The sequence below is a fragment of the Micromys minutus genome (genome assembly GCF_963924665.1).
Source record: "Micromys minutus genome assembly, chromosome: 24".
NCBI classification, from domain to species: domain Eukaryota; kingdom Metazoa; phylum Chordata; class Mammalia; order Rodentia; family Muridae; genus Micromys; species Micromys minutus.
The window spans coordinates 19573034-19594918 of NC_137959.1; the positions used below are offsets into that span (position 1 = coordinate 19573034).

General features: G+C 44.3%; 1 pseudogene across 1 annotated transcript; it reads right to left on the reverse strand.

Moving 5' to 3' along the window:
- Window positions 1–19868: 19868 nt before the first annotated feature.
- On the reverse strand, window positions 19869–20802 carry LOC308436030 (protein FAM98A-like; annotated as a pseudogene). Its single transcript has one exon. The product of its transcript is annotated as a protein FAM98A-like (transcript).
- Window positions 20803–21885: the final 1083 nt, after the last annotated feature.

Here is a 21885-nt window from a genome sequence, read left to right on the forward strand (position 1 = left end):
CAGGCAGTGAGGGCACACACCTTAATCCCAGCACTCAGGAGGCAGAGGCAGGTGGATTTCTAAGCTTGAGGTCAGCCTGGTCTACACAGGACAGCCAGGCCACATGAAGAAATTGTGTCTCAAAAAACAAACAAAGTATTAATTAATAAAAAAAATAAACTTGGAACTCAACAAAATAATCTCCATTTTTATCAAAATCTGAGGCAAGAGAGGTAACTCAGTGGCTAAGGGTGCTTTATGGTCTTGCAAAAGATCCAAGTTGGATTCCCAGCACCCACTTCTGGTGGTACACAACTAACTGCCTGTAACTCCAGCTCCAGGGTATCTGATGGGTCAGGCTTCCATGGGTACAAGCACACATGTACACATGCACACATGCACACATGAACACATACACACATGAATACATGCACACATGAATACATGCACACACGGGCACATGGACACATGGACACATGCACACATGGACACATGCACACATGAACACATGCACACATGCACACATGAATACATGCACACATGAACACATGCACACATGAACACATGCACACATGGGCACATGCACATATGAACACATGCACACACAGACACATGCACACATGGACACATGCACACATGAACACATGTACACACAGACACATGCACACATGGACACATGCACACATAGGCACATGCACACATGGACACATGAATACATGCACACAAGGGCACATGCACACACGGACACATGCACACACGGACACATGCACACACGGACACATGCACACATGGACACATGCACACATAGACACATGCACACATGAACACATGTACACATGAACACATGCACACATAGACACATGCACACATGGACACATGCACACATGGACACATGCACACATGCACACATGAATACATGGACACATGCACACATGGACACATGCACATATGAATACATGCACACATGGACACATGCACACATGCACACATGCACACATGGACACATGCACACATGGACATGCACACATGAACACATGCACACATGGACACATGCACACATGCACACATGAACACATGCACACATGGACACATGCACATATGAATACATGCACACATGAGCACATGCACATATGGACACATGTACACATGAACACATGAACACATGCACACATGGACACATGCACACATGAACACATGAACACATGCACACATGCACACATGAACACATGAACACATGCACACATGGACACATGCACATATGAACACATGCACACATGAGCACATGCACATATGGACACATGCACACACGGGCACATGGGCACATGCACACATGGACACATGAACACATGCACACATGAACACACACTCCTCCCAGCCAAATACAAAAATAAATGTACTTTTTAAAATCAAAACCTTTTATTTTTAAGAATCTGCCATTTGGGGCTGGAGAGATGGCTCAGTCGTTAAGAGCACTGACTGCTCTTCCAGAGGTCCTGAGTTTAAACCCCAGCAACCACATGGTGACTCACAACCATCTGTAATGAGATCCCTTTCTCATGTGTGTGTAAAGAGAGCAACAATGTACTCATGCATAAAGTAAATAAATAAATGTTTATAATTGGAAAAAGAAAAAAAAAAGGTGAGGAGAAGTTTGAGAGATTGAGGTCAGCCAGGGCTATAAAGTGAGACCCTGTTTCAAAAACAAAACAAAACAAAACAAAAACCTACCCATCTTTCCTCTGCTGATTTGAAACTCCAATTTTAATCTAAAACCAGATCTTTGTGTCGTGTCTATTTGGGGAAAAGAACATCATCTGTGGGGTCTCTGTTTTCCATCCCCAAGAGTCACAGGTTCAAGCAGGTGCCAGCACTTGTGTGTTTCAGTTCTTTCCTGCTCCTCAGTGTGTCTCACACTCCCATTCTTTGTATGCCAACCCTGGTTTCTTTATTAAATTGGAAGCTCTGTGACAGAGAGGGATGCTTTTGAATTCCAAAAGCTTTTCCTTATTGGGAGTGGGCCTTCAGTGTTTGTTACTTGATTAAAGTTGGAATGAATTGCAGGCTGGTTAGGTAAATTCATAGCCCAGTCAAATCTCTCCTTTCCAGGACTATCCTGTCCCCACCTCCACCCCATCACCCACCCAACTGGGAATCGGTTTGGTTGGTCTCTTTGTTTATATTTGTATGTGCATTGGTGTTTTACCTGCATGGGTATCTGTATGACAGCGTTGGACCAGCAGCTCCAGACAGACATGTGAACCTCTATGCAGGTGCTGTTCATTGGACTCCGTTCCTCTAAAAGAGCAACCCGTGCTCCCAAACATGGAGCCATCTCTCCAACCCCGAACTCCTCTAACTTCTCATCCCTTTGAGGTCCAGTCTCCTTGCTGGTTTCACTCCCATCCAGCCTGTTCATTTCCCTAGGAGAGATTTATCTGGCATGGCCGTCTCTGGGATGATGTTCATGGAGAGATGAACAGGCTCTGGGGAGGGAGGCATTCACACAATGCTTTTTAATTGTTTGGGTATCTGAACTTTTATTTTAATTGTAAGTTTTATTCACACTTACTTTTAGTGGCAATGAACATGTATGGTTAGTGGTAATAGGTGCACAGAAAGTATGTTTCTGTTATGTTTATAATCTCCTGTTTTGGGGCTGTTATCACATGTGTGGTGTTTTTAATATGCTTGGCCCAGGGAGTGGCACTATTAGGAGGTGTGGTCTTTTTGGAGTAGGTGTGAACTTGTTGGAGGAAGTGTATCACTGTGGGGGTGGGCTTGAAGACCTTCTCCTCCTATCTGCCTGAAAACCAATCTTCCACTGTTTGCCTTTGGAACAAGATGCAGAACTCTCAACTCCTCCTGTGCCATGCCTGCCTGGATGCTGCCATGTTTCCTGCCTTGATGATAATGGACTGACCCTCAGAACCAGTAAGCCAGCCCCAATTAAATCCCCTTTATAAGAGTTGCCTTGGGGGCTGGAGAAATGGCTCAGTGATTAAGAGCACTGACTGCTTTTTCAAGAAGTCCTGAGTTCAGTTCTCAGCATCCACATGGTGACTCACAACCATCTGTAATAAGGACCCGATGCCATCTTCTGGTGTGTCTGAAGACAGCAACAGTGTACTCACATATATAAAATAAATAAATAAATCTTTTTTTAAAAAAAAAAAGAAAGAAAGAAAGAAAAAGAGTTGCCTTGGTCATGGTGTCTGTTCATAGCAGTAAAACCCTAAGACAGACAATATGGATCACTTTATATGTATAATTTAATGTTATTAAGCATTTATCAGTACCTTTTGTTTGTGACCAAAATATTTAACAAGAACAACTCAAGGGAGTAGGCACCATTTTGGCTCACAGCTTCCAGAGGATTTCAGCTCCTCAAGGAAGGAAAGGCATGTAGCAGGAACGTGGGAGCAAGAATGTGATGTGGTAGTGATGTTTTTGTACACAGTGTAAAGATGTGTTTCTGTTGTCCTTGCCTTAAGGCACCTTCTGATGGGTTAAAATAAAAAGTCTATAGCCTATAGCAAAAGGCAGAATCATAAGGTGGGACTGTGGATAGAGAGAGAAGTGGGGGTGGGAGTGGGGTACGATTCAGCCAGCGAGATTTGGAGGAAGGCGGGATGAACCTGGGGAAGAGGCAACTAACCAGCCTTGTGGCAGAACTTAGATTATAAATGGGATAATTGAGAGACAAGCTGGTGGGAAACAATGCCTAGCTATAACAAAGGCATTAATAAATAAATATCATAAGTCTCCATGTCGTTATTCAGCACAAAGGTGGACATATCCACACTTCTACAGTGTGAACAGGCAGCCAGTCTGGAAGCAAAGGATGGCCAGAGAGAGCGGCAGGGCTATTAATTCTCAAAGGCCTCCTCTCCAGTGACCTACTTTTAAGTTAGGCTCCACCACCTAAATGCTCCACAGCTTTCAAAATAGTCTCAAGGCTGCAGACCAAGCACTGAAAACTCGGGTCTGTGGAAGCATTCCGCATCGAAGCCACTATAGTGAGTGTTCGTGCACACGTGGCTGTTTCCACCTCCCACTACAGAACCTGCTTCTTCTTACCAAACCGAAGGCAACTGGACACAGTGGCTCACACCTTAGAGTCCCAGCATTTCGGAGGTGGAGGAGGATTAACAGTTCAAAACGATAGAATTAGCTACGTGCAGAGTTTGAGGCCAGCCGGGGCTACATAAGCCCATGCCACAAACAGACAAAGAAAACTCTGAAGTTGCACCCGTTAAACAACTCCCTATTCTTTGTTAGTTTGGTTGTTATAGCCATGTTGGTCTTGAGTTCTTCTTGCGTCAGCCCCCACCATGCCTGTGTTACTATTTACAATTGTGTGGTTGTCAATCATTCTGGGCTGCATAGAGCTGAGCCGTTTTCTAACCTCGCTATCAGCCTACAGGATTCCAATTTCTCCCTGGCTTCTGCTGACTTTTGGGTTGCTATTTGTCAAGGAAAGGTACATGTATATATATTTTCTACCTGTAGGTGGCAGTATTTTAACATTCTGCATCATCAATAAAAGAAGAAAAAAAAACCATCATGCAAATTTAGAAAAACGCTTTAGTATTTAAAAAAAAAAAGTCAACAGTTAACTCCACACAAAGTTGTGAGTGTTGCAGGGACCCCACTGTCCCCATCGGCCACTGCAACCTTTGCTACCCTATCCAGGCTGGTTTCATTAGCTTACTTTCTTTTCCATTCATCTGGGTCATTTGAAGCAAATCTCCAACTACTACCAAACTAAAACCAAAAAAGTCATGGCATCACTTGTAAAGAGATGAGAAAATCTAGTGGCATTCATGGGACACTAGTGAATGAAAGGACAAATAAGAAGCAGACAAAAGTAATTTTCATTCTACAAAGATGAAAACCGTGGAGCTCTATATACGCTTATTTGGTAACCCTGGAGATTTTTTTTTTAAAAGAGCGTGTGTATGCACAGACAATAGCAAACGTGTCTCTTCGATTTCTTTAAGTGATTGCTAAGTCGGAGAAGCAGCAATGAGAAATGACTGCAATGACAACACATATCCGGGGTTAAAGGAATAAGAGCAAGTTAGAAAGGGAATGGGAACAAGCCAAGAGAATGGAAAATTACTGACTTGTTAGAACAAAGCCGTGACAGCTGCTGGCTCTAAAATTAGGAACAGAGGCGAGTTTTCAGAGCACCCCCCCCCCAAACAACTCACAAAGGCTTGGTTCACCCAGCACCTTCCAGAGCGATGTTAACTCTGGAAGGTGAGCAGCGAGCTCCCCATGGGTCTATCCGTCTGCCCTACCCCACTTGCTGCTGCCCATGGAGAGCAGACAAGGCTGGACCTCTCCGAGGGGCTGCCCTTGAGTGACAGCTCACTGAAAGTCAAGAGCAAGAGGATAAGGTCTCTAGAGCTGTTGGAGTTTTCTGTGCTTTCATGTGGCCTTTGTTTCCACAGATAATCCAAAAAGCCATAGCTGTTTCTGGTCACTGTCCCAAAATAGAGACTATTATGGCGGCCAACCATAGCATCTTGGTGGCGCCACAAAGCCCATGAACTTTCAAGCCACCAGGTGGTATTTTTTTTTTCTTTCAACTATCTGATGCAGAAATTTAGCCAGATACAGGAAGAGAGTGGAAAAGAGAAAACATTTAAAAGGAACCCTACGAAATGTTCTGTACCTAAGGGCACATTTGTCTTTAGGATGAATAGAAGGTGACTGGAGGAATCGTCAGCATCTTGGTACGCAGTACTTAGCATCCCGTTGGGAAGTCATCTACATCATTAGGAACCTAAGTCAGACTCTGGGATTCATTTGGTCACTGACTAGCTCATAGCTTTGGAGTTGTTCTTGACTCCTTCAGAATTAGAGGTTTTTAAGTGGCATCTCCAAGTCCTGCTTCATCACGTCATCTAGACAGCCAGGGCAGTGCTGCTACAGATGCCTCTGCCTTCCGATGGGTTGGCATCCTGCAAATTGTGAGTTGAACATGCTTTTAATGTGCCTACCCTACTGCACACCACAGCTTAGTAATGCGGTATAGCCGCATATCAGTCTACTGGGGGCTGTCCCTCCCTGTCAAGGCCTAGCTTTGCAAGAGAATGCCATTGGCCCAGGAAAAAAAATTCAAATTCAAAATACAGTTTCCCCTAAATATATAACACGCATAAAATTGTGAGGTCAAAAACACGTAAGTGGTCTGAGGGTAGCTCTCTCCATCAATACTTAGAAAACAGAGGCAGGAGGGACGAAAGCTCAAGGCCAGCCTGGGCTTCAGAGTTAGACCCGGTCTCAGAAATTCCCCAACCCCCCCCCCCAAATCATTCAAGAACCAGGAATTTTGAATGTTTGTGCCTATAGTATTAGCTTCCAAGCAGACAGAATTATCCTGTTACAATAACTGATACATAGTCAACCTGATACGGAGATAGTTGCTGCAAGAAAAATAGACAAATATATGTGTGGATTTTATCCACTTTCCAAACCACCCAGGAGCCCAGAAGCTGGAAATGCTCCTTGCTAACTGAAAGGAGTCACAGCCGGAAGCCGGAAAACTGGTCTGTGCTTTGGGCTGTAAAATGACAGAGAAGGAGAAGGTTTTAGAAGCGCCGTGGAAGGGTGGGTTTTGTAATTACCAAGCAAGAAGGGATGGTTAAGAAGTGACTTTGGGGGTGGTGAATGAAAACAGCTAAAACCCTCGGTGTCTCCTCAGGGAGACAGTATGCTTGCCAATCCCAGTTTGTTACTAATGGTCCATTCATCCCTTGATTGGAAAACTGTGATTGCTGAAGACCAGGGAAAGTAACACCTGTGTAAACGAGGTCTTTTGTCAACTCTGATGCTGTGAAGACCTAGGTCCAGATGCTTCTTTGTCATGTTCTTTATAACGGAAAGTTTCTCAACACCCCTGATTCCTGCCCCCTAGATGCCAGGGGCGCCAGCCTCCCAGCTGTGACAGCCGAAATGTCTGAACGTATTTTTTTTATATGACCTCTGTTAGGACTACATGATCTGGTGGCGAAAACAGTGGTGTGCCCTGTTCAGCCACCGAAGAAGCGCTGACACCACTCAAAGCAGCTGGTTACACACGAAGCAGAGTTTGGGACGCCATCCAGGACAGATGTTACAAAGATCAATGAATAAGCGTCTACCATGGCTTATTTGAGCGATTTCAAAAGGCAAGCTGGAAGCTGATCCCTCTTCAGTGGCCTAATGCTACTAGAACAGATTCAGAGCTTTGCAGACTGAGCGAGATGTCAGCTGAGTAGTAAAGGCTTATAAATGACAACTGTCAAATAATCTTACAGGGTTCCACTTAAAAAGTCAAACTGCTATAGTCAGAAAGCAGGGTGGTGCTGCCGGGAATCAGAGACAGAAACTGAAAGGTGGTTAATTAGTGGATAGGGCGTCTGTTTTGTAACGTGGAAAGTGTGGTGGGTTGTTCTCCCAACTGTACAATGTGTTGAGCACGACTGAGCTGAACAGTTAAAATGGCAAAGACGCTAAGTTTTGTGGTACACGTATTTCTGTACTTTCTTACAACAACGTGGTAAGTTCTCTCCTTCGGTAGTAAGGGGGTGGCGAACAGGTCCAGATATTTAACCATCCAAGCTGATAACCCCAAAGAAGGGGCTCTGATTGGCCCAGCTTCAGACCCATCTCTACTTCTAGTATTCAGAAGAGACCAGAACGGAGGTGCCGTGATTTTCCAAGGCTGCAGGAGAGCAGGAAAGGGCAAATTCACACATCTGACCTGGAATATGGGGCCTGCAATACCAGCCATTGTTCAGATCACCTGACAGGTGCGGACTGGGAAGCATAATCCAGGAAAATGGAGGAGAGGGACAGGCATGGGGGGCAGGCAAACAAAACTGTGGCATGAGCTCAACCACCCATCACCATAAATAGGACTCAGCGCTTTGTCTTCCACTACTGTAACCGAGTTGGAATGGAGTTGGCCGGGTCCACCCGGGGCTTAGCAAGCCGTACCCACAGTCATCTCGAAGCTTGAAGACTAGCTCAGCTTCTGCAAAGGCAAGCCTGTGATGTAGAAAAGTCAAACCAATTCTGAGTAAGATCCTGAATGGGCCGCAGCTGACACCTTCGGGCTTTGCTCATTGTCCTGTTAACAATGGCACAGGCCACGGACACTTGGCTTTCTACATGAGCGCTGGGGATTAAACTCGGGTCCTCTTGGGGGGCTAGTACTCCACTGACTGAACTAAGTCTCTGCCCAGGCTACCAGTCACACCCTGCTTCTTCTTTAAAAATAGGGGTTCTCCTGAAGGCATCTGCAGTAGGAGGGCCAGACTCTGCCCGGCCCTGACAGATGACAGATGACACAGTAACAACCATGACTAAGCATGAAGTAAGAAAGCAACGGGTTTCTGACACGAGAGATTCTGACATGAGAGATTCTGTCGTCTCCTTGGTGGATTTTCTTCTTCCTAGGCGTTACCAACTCCTCTCAGTCTCTGTCTTTGCTCCGGTCATTCCCACCCCCACCCCCAATCTCCCCCAAACAGCCTGTTTTTCATCACGAGTCTTTTTCTACCTCTCACTACTGTTTATTTGCAGCAGTCGGTAGCCGATGGCCTCTGACCGTACGGCTTTCAGCTTCTGCTTCGCCATTGGGTGGCCCTGGAACTTTCAGGCTCTGATGGGGCTTCCTGATCGACCCTGCTAAAACGGGGCGTTTTCAGTGGTTCCCCCTCCGTGGGAGGTCTGATTTCTACTCAGCTCTTCCTTATAATTTAGGCACCAGACCTAGGGTGAGATCTCATGGTACAGGAAGGGACCACCTACGGCTGCTGCTGCTGCGTAACTAAGGCCGGCTGCTTTCTGGAGAGATCGGCAGATGGGGAGTTGGTAAGGTTGCTTGAACCCATGGAAAAAAATCTTATCCCTAAGACATCTTGCTATGCTGTGGCCACTGCGTCGGTCACTTCAGGGACACAGATGGGAGAAAGTGAGTCCTTACCTCTCCGAGTACAGGGAGGTGAGAAAGCAAAGACCTGAAGGGCTGGCAGAACAGCAACTCACTTTAGATGGGTTGGGTGTGGCGCATAGCCGTACATGCTGCCGAATATTCATTCACATGAAAATACGTTTTATTTAATTTAAAGAAAGCATGAGGTGGGGCAGAGCAAGATTAGAGCGGTCCTTGAAAAGCTGAGTGTAAGGAGAACAATGCCGATCCACACACCTCAGCACTTTTCCCGATGGGATTTAAAAGTGTGCAGCGCTTACCTGGAAAGATCAAAAGAGTCACCACAGAGAAGGCAAATGGGGGCAGAACCTCTGTGGAGGTGGGGGAGGTGGGGGAGGTGCTGGACAGTGACCTAAAGGCATAAAGACATGTTACAGATTAAGCCCCTCCCCACCAAAAAAAAAGCCATCTTTACATCGTTCCTGGGTCTGGCTTCCCAGGAGCTCTGGCTGACGTCATGGCCCTGACCCCGACTCTAGTGGCTTTCTCACCAGAGTCCCTGAGCTTTTCAGCCGCTGCTGTGCCAGATGAAGACACAGACACCAGCTCTGAGATCGCCAGCAAGGATTTGAAAGGAGAAAATGTTGTGGAGGAGGGAGAGAAGCATGAAGAAAATGGGGATCAGGAGGCTGGGGTGAGGCAGATGAGGAAGAGGATAGAGAGGGGATGAGGCTGAGGCAGCCACAGGCCAGCAGGCAGCTGAAGATGAGGATGATAATACTGACACTGTGAAGCTGGAGATGGATGAGGATGATGGGACAGCAAAGAAAAGGCTCAACCTAAAAGGCTGCCATGGCCTCTTCACTCTCCTCTTTCCAGTATTCACTATAGTGGGCGGTCCCATGGGAAGACCACACACATATACATACACACACATACAATAACACACACAGTACATACATATACATACATACACACATACACACAATAACACACACATATACATACACACATATACAATAACACACACATAATACATACATATACACACACATACACACAATAACACACACAATACATACATATACACACATAACACATACATACATACCATACACACATACAATAACACACACAATACATACATATACACACACATACAATAACACACACAATACATACATATACATACATACACACATACACACAATACATAATATACATACACACATACACACAATAACACATACAATACATACATATACACACATAACACATACATACATGCATACATACACACATACAATAACACACACCTAATACATACATATACATACATACACACATACACACAATAACACACACCTAATATATACATACACCCATACACACAATAACACACACCTAATACATATATATACATACATACACACAATAACACACACAATACATACATATACACACATTACATACATACATGCATACATACATACATACATACATACACACACACTACACACACATACAGGATTTTCAGCAGGAGAGGGGAAAGAACCCAAACCTGGAAGGTCCTACATTTCTTCTCTAAAGCACTTTAAAGGGGAAGTTATATTTTTGATTCATATTCTGTATTTTTGTAATATTGTAAGAGTTGAGCTATCTTTATAATAACAGTGACCAAGCCCTCAGAGTGTTCTCTGTCCTAATTTTGAGTTTACATGGTCATATGACCATGTTCATTATAATTTCAAAGGAGAAAAAAAGTCTTGTTTTCTAAAGGAAAATCAACAGGACAAGTCTTATTGTATTTATTCCAATAACTTTTTAATGAAAGATTTATTTTTAATTATGTGTATGCATCCATACATGTAAGTGTGTTCACATATGCACATGAATATAGGTGCCTGTTAGGTCAAAGGTGTAGGATTTCCTGGAACTGGAGTTACAGGTTATGAGCCTCCTGTGGTGTGTGTCTGTGTGTCTTTTTGAAAAATACTTATTTATTGTATATGAATACACTGTAGCTGACTTCAGATACACCAGACACACAGGGCATCAGATCTCATTACAGATGGCTGTGAGCCACCATGTGGTTGCTGGGATTTGAACTCAGAACTTCTGGAAAAGCAGTCAGTGCTCTTAACCACTGAGCCACCTCTCCAGCCCCTATCTATTTTTTTTTCCTGTCTGTCTTTACTGAGCTTCACTATAAGTTTGTATAAGTGGGTTAAAAACCCAAAGTTGAAAGATTTCTCTTTTTTTCATCTATGAAGTTGCTGTTTATTTATTTTTGGCTTGTTTGATGTATTCAGGAAACAATATCCAACAATCAACCATAATATTATTTTTGCTGAATTGTTCTAACAAAAAATAAATTTATCTCGCCAGACAGTCTTCTTCTTCTTCTTCTTCTTCTTCTTCTTCTTCTTCTTCGTCTTCTTTTTCCTTCTTCTTCTTCTTCTTCTTCTTCTTCTTCTTTTTCCTTCTTCTTCTTCTTCTTCTTCTTCTTCTTCTTCCTTCTTCCTTCTTCTTCTTCTTCTTCTTCTTCTTCTTCTTCTTCTTCTTCTTCTTCTTCTTCTTCTTCTTCTTCTTCTTCTTCTTCTTCTTCTTCCTTCTTCCTTCTTCTTCTTCTTCTTCTTCTTCTTCTTCTTCTTCTTCTTCTTCTTCTTCTTCTTCTTCTTCTTCTTCTTCTTTTCTTTTTTTCATGGCAAAGCTGAATAAAGCTCAGCTCTTCCCCATTTACTCCCAACCTCACATACAAACAGTGACCATTGAAATCTCAGGGCACAGTAACGTGTTTCTTCCAGGCCACGCTGATACTACGTGAACACATCATCGTTGCCTCTTGTTTACTGTTGTCAGTAAGACCCACTTGGTTTCTAAGAGTGTCATCCACGCGGTCCCACTGCCCCGAACGCTCCCGCGCTCAGTGTCACTCATTCGTCTCCCACCAGCAGAGAATCGAAGTGGACCCCTGCCCACCCTCTCTAGAGGAAACTGCAGCTTCCATTTTGTACTTATGTCTTTGCAGAAATATCCTGTGCAAATATAGGTACATTTACAGATACATAGCCACCATTTTCACTGTTTTGTACCTTTGCTTTTTAATTAATCTTTTTTTTAAAAACGTATTTTTAGTTCACATACAGTTACAAGAAATAGCACAGATTTTGTTCTACTCCTGAAATCTATCCTTTTTTAACCTTACTTTGAAACAGGCCCTGCTAAGTTGCTCTGAAAGACTTTAAACTTTCGATCCTCCTGCCTCAGCCTCCCGAGTAGCTAGGTTTGCATGCCTGCTCCATCAGGTGCGGTATAGCAGCTTACAGGGCTTCGTACAATATCATAAGTGGAACAGTAACACTGGTAGTGACTTATCCACCTTGTGAGAATCATTTACTTACTCATTGTCCTATTTGTGAATACTCAGGTAGCTGTCTATCTGAAGTTATTTCCAACAGCACGTATAAATGCCTTTAGAGAAGAACGTGGATGATCACTTTGGAAGGGTGAACTGTTGAGTCCCAGGATGGGTGTGGTGGCTTTGGGAGATACTGTTAGTAGATATCTACAATGGTTCACCACCAGCACCACCAGCAGCAGCAGAACCACCACCACTATCACCAGCACTACCAGCACCACCTGCTCTTATCCTGTGGAAATTTCAATGACCACTGTTTGTATGTGAGGTTGGGAGTAAATGGGGAAGAGCTGAGCTTTTTATTTGGTTTTGTCATGGGAAAAAAATTAAGACTGTCTAATGAGATAAATTAATTTTTTATAACAATTCAGCAAAATAGTTGGATATTGTTTATGAATATGTCAACTCCACTTGCTTCACGGCTGTGCTAGCCTGTCTGTCCTCTTCTTAATCCATTAGTCATCCTGGTGGATAAAACTGCCTTTCTCCTTCCTCTTTTCAGTGTTTGGTAGTCAAGTCCAATCCCCACACAGATGATATAAGCACCACATCCCTGACTGCTTCCCCAGCCTACTATTCTGATGTTATTTGCATATCCTTGGTGACGAATGATGTTGAAGATGGTTTTTATAAGGTTATTTTCCCTGATTCTTTTTATCCTGTGCTTTTTACTGTGAACACTTCCACATACCAAAGGCTGAAAGGATTATACAGTGTGCTTCCATCTGCCCAGAACTAGATGCCAATCCTCGACAAGCTTTTGCTCTATCTTCTGCTATCTTCTCTTTCCCCACCTTGATTGTTAGGTTGACCGCTGTTAAGTGACTTTCCATCATAAGGACGCTTATTCATAATTAACCCGGGAAGTTCTCCTAGAAAGAGGCACTGTTCTCCATAACTACAAAGTCATGAGGGCATCTAACACAATTAGTGAGAAATTCCTTTAAGTGTCATGTTCAAATCTCCCAATGTCTGCAAATTATTGATAATCAATATTTTTTGAGCTAGAAGCATCGTATTTGATTGGATTACCACTTTAAGCAGACCCCTCCACTCCTCATAACATTGAGTTTCTGAAGGGTCAACCTCTACCCCAGTTGTCTACAGAAAAGATTATTTTGAGACAGTATCTTACGCTGCCGTGCAGACGATCCTCAAACTCAGACTTGCAATCTGTCTGCCTTAATGTGTTGTGCCACTCAAGCATGGTTTCGGGATTTTAAAATATCTATGTCTTAGAACTTTGATGGCTTAAAATGGTCTGCTCTTATCTCCGATGATAATTCATTTCATAATTTGTGGATCAGAAATTCCGGCAGGGTTCAGGCGAGGTTCAGGCGAGGTTCATCTTTCTCCATGGTATCAGAAGTCATTGGTGGGCATTGTCAGGAGGGCAGGTATGGAGGGTGCAAAATGGCGTCACTTTTGTGTCTGACACCTGGGTTGGGATGGTAAGAAATGTGAACCAGCTGAGTCTGTTCATTGGAGTATGTCTCTCAGGCATCTCCAGAATGTGGCATCTTACACGGTGGCTCCTAACTTTGGGGTGAACGTGTTGGGGACAGAACAGAAGATGCAATTACCTCTTATAGTAACCTTGACCTGAGAATCCATATCACCTCCAATGTTACCCATGTTCTAAGGTGGCCCAAACTCACCCCAGCGCAAATGATGGCAGCTATGTTTTTAAAACATCTGTGTTCACCAGCTGGCCACGGACGATCTGTCTTTCACTCATATGCAAAATCACACCCTGTTCATTAAAGAGACGGTGTATCAGTTAAGAGCATTTGCTGCTTTTACAGAGAACACAGGGTTAGTATCCAACACTGACATGGTGGTGGCTTTAGTCCTAAGGGACCTCTGACACCTTCTTCCGACCTTCTCAAAACATGCGGTCATACACTTTCACACTGTCTTTCACAACTCTTTGCTGTATTTTGGATAAGGGACTTGTAAAGGTCCATCTGTTGAACATTTGGTCCCTGCCTTTGGCACTTCTGAGAGGTATTGCAGCCTAAAAGAGGTAGGGCCTATAAAGGCATCTTAAGTTATTGGAGTATGCCCAACCCAGATAACAATTTTCTTTGATTAATTTCTTAATGATGTTTTAAGGAGATAGTGAGACCACAGCCCCTCTTCTCCCTCTTGTCCATGGCTTGACCACGGAGACAGCAGCCTTGTCTCACTGAGGTCCTCTGCCCTGATGTGAAGCTACCATGGTTCAAAGTAAGAAGGCCAACTTGCCATAGACACATCTCTAAGGTGTAAGCAAAACAAACCTTCTGTCTCAGTAAGCTGATTATCTCTGGCATTTAAAGGATAGTAATGGGAAGCCGATAAACACAAGTCCCTTGGCAACATCAAGCTTAGGCTTTGTGACAGTCCTTTCTTTCCTGGGTCTCCTGTGAAGCTGCAGTGTGACCACACCCTTAGAAGTCTCAGGAACACCACTGTCAAATTGAGAAGAGATATCAGAGAATCACTTAGGATTATCTCCTACCCCTACTCACACCCACTGGGGATGGAATTTACTGGTTTGTTTGTGGTAGACAAGCTCTCTACTGCCGAGTTATAACCTTAGCCCTTGGTATGAGAGCAGATTCCACTGCATTGCTAGACTGGCCTTGAACTTGTTATCCACCTGCCTCCACCTCTGAGTGCTGGAATAACAGACATGCACCACCATACCCACATCCTCCAGGGTCTTAGAGATTTTGTAAATCTGGCCCAGCTGTACGGGAGGTTACTGACTTCTTTCAGAAGTCTTGACTGGAACATTGAGGTGGGCGTGCTAGAAGCTTATAGAACTGACTTAATTGGCAGCCAGCCTATGTCCTTAGTGGAATGACTCACAGATGGGAGAGGACCACATATAGACCAAAGCAAAGATAGATCTTCAGGGGCATCTTTGTGGCTCAGCCCAACCATGTCCTCAGCTCAACTGTAATGAATCTTGGAAATCCTCAAGTTATCTAAAGCAGTTAGTATTGGATTCTCCTGTTATGTAAAAACATAGGGGAGCTAGTGAAACAGCTCAGTCAGTGGTGTACTTCCTGAGCAAGCATGAGAGCCAGAGCATGGAAAAAGCCAGTCTTGTATCAGCACTGGGTGGGAGGGCAGAGACGGGAGGTTTTCTGGAGCTTCCGGGCTAGCCTAGATAAAGCAGTGAGTCCTGGGTCCCAGTGAGAGATCTGCCTCAAAACACAAGGTACCATGGCATCGAAGGACAAGACCCACCATTGACCTTTGGTCTCCATAAATGTATGTACTTGAACATACATGAACATGCATATGAGTACACGTGCTCAAAATGACATGGCAATCATGAGCATAATGGTTCTGTTGGTCAGGATCAAGCAAAGCAGTGGGAACAAATGGCTTGGAGTGGGAAGTGTGAAGTAGAAGCTCCTAGCTTCTTTAGAAAGTTAGTTATGTCAAATGATGGTTTGCTGGGGCACATAGGTGAAAGGATGTCGTGCTGAAGCAGACACAGGTGAAAAGATGTTTTGAAATAGCAAACACATGAAAGGATGCTTGATGAAGGAATGTAACTATGACCCCATAGACAGTGGGAGACAGGCATTGAGCACTGCTTTGGTTTTCTCCACCTCCCTATTTTTCACTAACGACGTGCATGTATTGGTTTGCCTTGCATAGGTTATTTGAGCTCACCTTGTGGTAATGGTACCATTGAAAGAAACTTACCAAGGAACTGCTCGTGAGGTTCCTGTGGCAGTTTGCCCCTTCAATGACCTCCTCAGACTGGTTGGTGAGCCTGACAGTTCCTTCAGGATTGAACTGCAGCTGCTGGTTCGTGCCTGGTGTCTGCCTGCCTAGAGGACTGATATACAACTGCTGAACCACATTTGGTGTTTGCTATGGGGCTGAACTGCTGCCCAAGAAGATGGAGCTCAGCCTCAAAGACCTATTGCTGAACAGGCCCACTTCCCCCATATTCTAATAACTTTTGTCTTCCACTACCTCTGCTGGGTCATGTGGGCTACAGAAGAAGTCGAACCCTTATTGAAAGTAGGTTGCAAACATTGATGCCTACAGAAGAGCTTTCTCCCAAACCTTCATAGTCTCAGTCTTTCTTCCAAGTTGCTCCTTGGCTGTAGAATGATCCTTCCTCATTGCTGTGACCACCATGAGTTACTGTTTATACTCTGGGCACTGACAGATTTTTTTATCAGCCCAGAACTGCCATACCCATTCTTGTGCCCACATTTGCAGCCCCAGGGCATGTTAACAAGCAGCCAAGCATCTTGATGAGCAAAGGCAGTCTTCCCCCATTTTCTTTTCAAACAAACAAATCTGCTTATCCTTTAAGAGAGTCTGGCCATCCCACAGATTAAGCTATACCATAGATTACCCCAATACGATGGAATTATAGGAATGGTTAAGAAAGTTTTTTTTTTTTTTTTTTTTTTTTTTTTGTGAAACTACAAATACAGAAAAGGAGTTGGCTTAACATGTGCCTCTATTATAGTGTCAGCAATAGCTGCTTCTTTGTCAAATGAAGGGGGTGACACACAATCTCCCTGAATAAATAAGATGGGTTTCCAATTTCATTAGTACTGCTGAAGACTGTGGGAAGAATCTAAAATCAGCACTACCCACATGGGAGGTCGAATCATGCCCATCAATTTATTTTGATCTTGTGGAAGGCGTTTTAGAGCAGGGCTTAAGAAATAGCTCAACCAAAAGAACATTCACATTATGTAAAAATGAGCCCCACTGATTTTAATCCATTAGCCTTACATAAGATTTCAAACATAGCACTGTAATTTCACAATACAAAAAAAAAAAAAAAAAAAAAAAAAAAAAAAAAAAAAAAAAAAAGAAAGAAAGAAAGAAAGAAAGAAAAGAAAAAAAAAAAAAAACCTCAATACGGTAATTTCTCCTAATAGGTGGTAAATTCTATCTGATAATTGGCGGGGCAGGAGGAGTTGAACTGAACAGTAACTTCTCACCTTCAAATTTGCTGAGAAACCTGAGTTGGGGAGGAAAGAAGAGTGGCCAAGTCTAGAGGAATGACAGTCACAAATGATAGCGACCATTTAACAAGCACCCAGTGCGTTCCTGCCTAGGCCAGATGCCTTTTGTAGCATTGGGGAGACAAGGGTGAACAGACACAGTTAAAAGTCAGGTTTTAAGCACTTTCTATGGGCCTAATCCTGAGAGCGGAGCTCCGTGCAAATCGGCTCCTTTGTTCTGTCTTTACCACAGTCCTCCAAGCTACATCATTAACTCCATCCTACAGACGCGGATGTTCCTGTGAAGCAACTTCCTGGCAATCACAAAGGTGTTCCCAGAGGTGCCAGTTAGACACCAGCTGGTAGTGATGAATTCAGAAGCCACACAGCAGTTCGGTGGAAATGGATGCTGGCGATGTGTCATCGGAGAGAAAGAGCATCCTCACACGTAGTCACCGCTGGCTGAAGTACTCTGTTCTCACAGATACAGCGAAGCCAACATTCGGCATGGTTACATCCAAGTTTCAGCTGGCTTCTTTATGGCTTCAGCTTGGGTCTAGAGACACATTTGAGACTTAGCCTGTACCTTGGGAAAACATTTTTTTTTAACCCCTGCTTTCAGTATTTTCAGGCTCTCCTTGCTGTAAAAAGCCATTTCTATTAAATGCCTAAAATACACTTGGCAGTAGGGATACGGGCATGGGGTTAGACTAAAAAGCATCCCTGTCCTTGCCCCTGTGGAGTCTGACACTCTGGGAAGAGTAATGGATTAAAAGTGCTATATAGAAAATGTGCAGTACACTGAGAATGAGGAGCGAGGAAGGGAAAGGGGACGGTTTCACTCCATTTTGTGTGCTTTAGCAGAATACCACAGACGTGGGAAATTTGTAGGGAACAGAAATGAATACTTTCACAGCTCTGATTCTGTGGGGATCCAGTTTAAGCTCCCAGGAGCTGATGAGAGAGCCTTCTAGCTATGTCTTCACACAGAAGGCAGAAGAGAAGGAAGCCATGCCTACAATTCTGTTTATTCACTTTGTGAAGCCATTCATGGCGACAGGGCCCTTGTGAGCTACACACCTCCCAACACTGTTGCACTGGAGATTAAGTTCCAACCTACACCTTTTGGGGACACGGTTAAACTGTAGTAGGTGAACGAATATCAAGTACGAGGGGAAAGGAATTAGAACCGTAGATAGAGAAGGCTTCATTGAACCAGGGACTTTTGGAGAAAAACCCCAGAAGAAATGGATCTCGTGAGAATGCAAAAGAAAGGTAGTCCAGACAGGGAAAGAACGGCAAAGCCCTAAGAAGTGAGTGAGGCTGCCATCTCCAAAGAACAAAGTGGAGTTTATGGACAGAGCAAGAGACAGGCAGCTAATGGGAAAATCCACTTGAGAACTTCTTAGTTAGGGTTTTACTGCTGTGAACAAGACACCATGACTAAGACAACTCTTTTCTTTGAATGTACAGGTACTTTATTGTTCACTTCTCACACAAAACACACCTCCAGCCACTTTCTTTCACAGCTTGACAGTGTTTACACATACAAAAACCCGACAGAAGCATCAAGTGATTTCGGTACAGACATGGAGGGTGACTCGGCCAGGCGTCTGTCTTCTGCAGCAATAATGAAGGGCCCCCTGCACCGAGCAGGACTCGCTCCCACTTCGTAGTGCACTTCCGTCACAAGAAAGGTCTCTTGCCTAAAGCAAGCTAATTTGCATTTGCTGAGCCAGTAGCACGAACTAGTGCATAAATCAGATGTCTGCTCACCATTTCTTCTAGCAAATTTCAAGTAAAGACAAGGTTGAAGGAGGGACTTCTGTCTCAGACGGATGCAGGTCTGTTGAGTTGCTATACTTAACTAAGTGGGTACAGCTACCACGGTTCACAACGTAGTTTGCTTTTGTCATCTTGATGGATTGTGGCCATGTTCGTGGGTTTTGGAGGAGCATGTGGTACAGGATTCCACCAACAGGATAAGGCTGCTGAATGTGCCGTCTGCAAAAGAGCTCACGTAATAGGAACCAACCCACCAGGTCTATCAGAAAGAAAGGTGACGAAATCTCTCTGAATAAAATGCCAATCAGGGCAGAGCTAAGCTCAGAGAATAGACATCAGATAGTTTACAAAAAACACACATGGGTTGTTAATATAAGGAAGGTTTCCCAGCAGTAAATATAAAAAAAGTCTAGGCAAATCCTCATTTTCAAAACTTGCATATTGAAAGTGTGAAAACTATTTTATTCAAGTAATTTTTTTAAAGAAGCATGTATGTTCCAACTGGATTAATCTACTGGTCAATTAAAGGCAACTTAAATTGCCTTTACGATTTGTTTTTCATAGAAAGAAGAGATATGTTTCTTAAATAAACAGTGTTATGTAAAACTGTTTAGTAATAAAAGAGAAAGAGCTGAATGAAGACCAGCAAATGGTTGTCCTAAGCACGAGTGTGCCTGCCACCTGTGGTCTTACATTCACTCGAAATAGATGTTGGATTCAGGATTCTGAAACTGTTTCTATTACTTGAGCTCTAGCAAAATATGAGTCTGTAGCCTCAGCTAGTGTAATGTCTTCCTTGTCCAAACCCAGAGTGAGTGTACTGATAGCCCCCGTGCTGGAAGTGCTGTTTAAACTGCCCCTTTGGTGATAAGTCTGGCTCCCTCTTCCTCCCCAAGCTCCTCCCCGACCTCTTCGACCACCTCTTCCCCCACGACCACTGCCTTGTTCACCATGGTGCCCACCATCGTGGTATCTACTGTCCTGCTGGTAGCCACCACCCTGGTATCCACTTCCTGTATATGAAGGTGTTTGGAAACCGCCATAGCCACCACCTCGGTAGCCACTGCTGTGGCCGCCACGATAGCCACCAGACTGGAAGCCCGAATCTCGATAACCACCGTCCTGGTAGCCACCTCCACCTCCATCTGTCCGGCCTCCTTGATGCTTACTTCCTCTTCCTCCCCCTCGGCCACCGTGGTCATAGCCACCACGTCCACCTCTCCCTCCTTCTTCATGACCTCCTCGGCCTCCATATGAGGAACGTTCATAACCACCTCTCCCTCCGCCTCGGCCTCCTGATTGCTGCTGGGAGCCATCTTTTCTTTTCTGCCACGGTGGCATCTCTGGGGGTGGAGGCTCAATTTCATTAGGTCTGCCACCTCTGTCAGGCACCCTGCCCATCAGCACCTTATTAATGGCACAGGCAGTCTTTTCTCTTATGCACCCACTGCTTGTCCTTAGAATCTCTGACAAGTCTTGTCTGGTGGCCAAAAGATGAGCAGCAGTAATATTACCTTTAGGAGACAAAACTAAACGCTTTGGCTGGTAAACCTTAGCTAATTTTTCTGTCTGACTCTTAGCTCTGTCAGACCAGCCAAAGGACTGGACGGTGACATCCAGACGTTTGATTAGCAGCTTCCTCCGGACTTCATATTCATTGGCTATGGCTTGGTTAATGGCTTCATCTTTTCCCAGTGGGCTGGTCCCATCGACTTCTTCAATAGCGGCTTTCCCACATGATTAGGTGGAACTTTTGCTAACGTTTCCTTTAACTCAAACTGGAACTCTTCAGCTTCACCTGGACTGTTAGTTGCCTGCACATTTTCTTCCAGTTTACAGAGGACTCTTAATTCAGACACCAGCCAAGCACAGAGTTTGGTAAACTCCGGGGAAGCAGCTCCAGCAGAGACTGCCTGCAACAGTGCACCATCATCCAACAATGGGCCCTTGTAACCTAGATCTTCCAACGACTCCAAGATGTCAGCCTCCATGGGGTCACACTCCATGCTACTGTGGTATTCAAATTTCCGAGTCATCAGGCTGCCCTCTCGCCTGCCAAGACAACTCTTATCAAGGACAACATTTAATTGGGGCGAGCTTACAGGTTCAGAGGGTCAGTTCATTATCATCAAAGCAGGAACATGGCAGCATCCAGGCAGGCATGGTGGAGGAGGAGCTGAGAGTTCTACATCTTCATCTGAAGGCTGCTATCGGAAGACTGACTTCCAGGCAGCTAGGATGAAGGCCCACACCTACAGTGACACACCTACTTCAACAATACCTACACCTCCAAATAGTGCCGCTCCCTGGGCCAAGCATATTCAAACCATGACAAGAACTAATGGGGGCTTTGGATTAAGTTTGGGAAGATGTCTAACCTGCAGCCTGAAACCCACACGTAGCCATGGCAATGGTTACAAACACAGCCCCAGCCAACCTCATAAACTTATTGAAAACTCTATGAGGTTCTTTGCCATTATATTTGAGATTCAAACTGTAAGTTCTTGGGTGTCAATGATGTAGCTAACCATGACATTTTGTCACAGGAGTGATGAGAAGTTATCAGATACTAGAACTTCTGTGAAGGCAAGGACAACTTTTGTGGGTGGGCCAGTGACTGGGAATCAAAGTGGGGAGGCAGGGGGTGAGGAACAAGGCAACCCTGCCAGACTTTAAGGGTGGAGCTGAAAGCATTTCTCTTTCTTTCCTGACCCAGAGATCCTCCACACTCTCTGGGTTTGGATTTTAGTCACTGTTCGAATTAGGATAGCCCCTTCCCCCAGCAATGGCTC